The sequence below is a fragment of the Myotis brandtii genome, unplaced genomic scaffold (genome assembly GCF_000412655.1).
Source record: "Myotis brandtii unplaced genomic scaffold, ASM41265v1 scaffold16, whole genome shotgun sequence".
NCBI lineage: Eukaryota > Metazoa > Chordata > Mammalia > Chiroptera > Vespertilionidae > Myotis > Myotis brandtii.
Window position 1 is genome coordinate 1,383,184 of NW_005355832.1, and position 3,550 is coordinate 1,386,733.

Genomic DNA, 3,550 nt, shown 5'->3' on the forward strand with positions numbered 1-3,550 from the left:
GTGAATGATGCCCTCCATCCCACACCTGCCCCTTTTAGGCCTTCACCACACTATTGTCTGTGTCCATGGGCTATGCATATATGCATATACATTCCTGGGCTAATCTGCCCCCACTAATCCCCCACCCCCACTTTCCAACTGAGATTCTATAGTCTGTTCCATGCCTCTATGTCTGTGGATCTATTTTGTTCATCAGTTTATTTTTTTCATTAGATGCCACATAAGAGTGAGATCATGTGATACTTGTCTTTCTCTGACTGGCTTATTTTGCTGAGCATAATACTCTCCAGGTCCCTCCATGCTGTCTCAAAGGATAAGAGATCCTTCTTTTTTACAGTGGCATAGTATTCCATGGTGTAAATAATGTACCACAGCTTTTTAATCCACTCATCAACTGATGGGCACTTAGACTATTTCCAGATCTTAACTATTGTAAATTGTGCTTTGTGAACATAGGGCTGCATATATTCTTTCTGACTGGTGTTTTGGGCTTCTTAGAATATATTCCTAAAAATGGGATCACTGGGTCAAATGGCAGTTCCATTTTTAAATTTTTGAGGAAACTCCATATTGTTTTCCATAGTGGCTGCACCAGTCTGCATTCCCACGAGCAGTGTACTAGAGTTATCTCCACATCTTCGTCATTTGTTGATTTGTTGAGGGTAGAAATTCTGACAGATGTGAGGTGATACCTCATTGTTGTATTAATTTGCATCTCTCTGATATTAGTGACTTTGAGTATTTTTTCATATGCCTCTTAACCTTCTGTATGTCCACTTTGCAGAAGTATCTATTTAGGTACTTGGTCCTTTGCCCAATTTTAATTGGATTGTCTACCTTTCATTAAGATGTATATGTTCCTTATATATTTTGGAAATTATCCCCTTATCAGATGTATAATTGGCAAGTATGTTCTCCCATGTAGTGGGCTCTCTTTTCATTTTGTTGATGGTTTCTTTTGCTGTGCAGAGCTTTTTATTTTGATGTAGTCCCATTTGTTTATTTTCTCCTCAGTTCCCTTGCCCTAGGACAGTGGTGGGCAAACCGTGGCTCGCGAGCCACATACGGCTCTTTGGCCCCTTGACTGTGACTCTTCCACAAAATACCACGTGCGGGTGTGCACATACAGTGCAATTGAAACTTCGTGGCCCATGCGCAGAAGTCAGTTTTCGGCCTGGGCGAGTCTATTTTCAAGAAGTGGCGTTAGAAGAAGTGGGGGGTGTTGGTCGGTCGGGCGACTGAAGACAGGGTGCAGGCAGGGCCGCGGGATACGCAGCGCGGGGGAGGTACATATCTGAAACAAGTATACAAGACGCTTGTGGATGGGAGAGTTGGAAGGGGTCGACCTCAGCGAACATACCTCAATCAGATTGAGGACATCTTTAGCAAAGGCCAGCTTAGGAGTACCCTAATTAAGTTAATAACAATGTACCTACCTATATAGTTTAAGTTTAAAAAAATTGGCTCTCAAAAGAAGTTTCAGTCGTTGTACTGTTGATATTTGGCTCTGTTGACTAATGAGTTATAGTAGTAATAATAAAATAGCCTTTTCCAGGAAGGGTTTATACTTCTTTATTATATGCTGCAAGGACATTTTATTTATATCCCAGGATTGTCTTCACAAGTGATTCCATATTGTTTCCATTTCTATGTCATCATCGCCCTAGGAGATGTATCAGCAAACATATTGCTATGAGAGATATCTGTGATTTTGCTGCCTATGGTTTCTTCCAAGATCTTTAGGGTTTCACAACTTATATTTAAGCTTTTTATCCATTTTGAGTTTATTCTTGTGTATGGTGGTCTAGTTTCTTTTTTTTCTTTTTTTTTTTTGCATGTACCTGTCCAATTTTATCAACACCATTTATTGAAGAGACTGTCTTGACTCCATTGTATGCCCTTGCTTCCTTTGTCAAATGTTAATTGAGGGTAATGGCTCAGGTCAATATCTGAATTCTTTTTTCTGTTCTTCTAAGAACAGGAACAAGACAGGGACATCCATTTTCACCACTCTTATTCAGCATACTACTGGAAGTCCTAGCCACAGCAATCAGACTAGAAGAAAAAATAGAAGGCATCCAACTTGGAAAGGAGGAAGTAAAACTGTCATTATTCACAGATGACATGATATTACATTACATAGAAATCTCTAAAGACTCCATAAAAATTGAATTTGGCAACATAGCAGGACACAAAATTAACACCCAGAAATCAAAGGCATTTTTTATACACCAAAAATGAACTCTCAGAAAGAGAAACTAAAAAAAAAAAAAACACAACAAAAAAAAAAACCACTTACCATTACAACAACAATAAAAAATTAAGATATTTAGGAATAAAATTAACCAAGAATGTGAAAGACCTTTGCTTCTCAGCTTTATAGGTCTTTTGCCATGTGTGCTTAATTTGACTTTGCTTTATTTTTGAGACCCATGTCCATGTCACTTCAGTCGTGCTAAAAGTCACATTGTTCTTCATCAATCACAAATTCTTTCAAAATTACCTATCGATGTTTAGGCTGCCCCTCAATTTCATGAAAACATGCTATCGGTTTTTTGAGATGCAACCAGAAGTCACATCTTCAATGAAGTGACAGAACACTCAGAAGTTCAGAGTCCAACATGACTAACTGTTAATCCTCCCTCCTCTTCTATTCCCTCTAAAACCTTGTGCAGAGTCTTAACTTCAGGCGTTCTTATGGGTGAAATGAGAATAGTTATCCCTATCTCATACGACTGTTAGAGCATTAAATCAGGTAATAAGTATAAACTTCTTAGGAAAGAACCTGAAGCCTAATGAACACTTAATAAAGCATACCTGTTAATAAATGGCAGGGGTAGCAATAGCTGGAGTAGTAGTAACAGTAAAATAGCCTTTTCCAGGAAGGGTTTATACCTCTTTATTATATGCTGCAAGAACATTTTATTTATATCCCAGGATTGTCTTCAAAAGTGATACAATATTCTTTCTATTTCTATGTCATCATCGCCTAACAAACATTGACTGCTTTTTGAGGGTAAGGCGTTTAGCTATTCCATTCATTTTGCATCTGTATTCAGCACAGGGCCAAGTACAACACAGCTGCTTATTAAAGCGTGCTGTAGAGATCACGAGAGAAGGTACTCTCTTCATTTCAAAGTAAAAATGAAGAAAAATCAGTGAGCTAGTAAAGGATTATTTGCAAAAATCTGCTACAAATCTATAAATCACTCACACTGATGACAATGTAACCTTACTTGACTAATCATAGGCTAGAGACTATTTCCATATCTATTAGCTCATTAGATGCCACACAACCCTCTGAAATAGGCATTTATTATTATTAACAGGTTTTACGGTTGAAGAAGCTAGTATAGGGGTTAAGTCATTCACTCAGTTGATATGGGGAATAACTGATGGAGAGACTGTAATAAAGCCCAGAGAGATTTTTTAGTATATAACACCACTTAGATTCTTATCCGTGATAACATACTCATTCACTGGGTCACATTGTCAGTTATTTGCACATTTGATGAGTATGTTGTTTCAAGCATTTTTCTACATGCTGAAA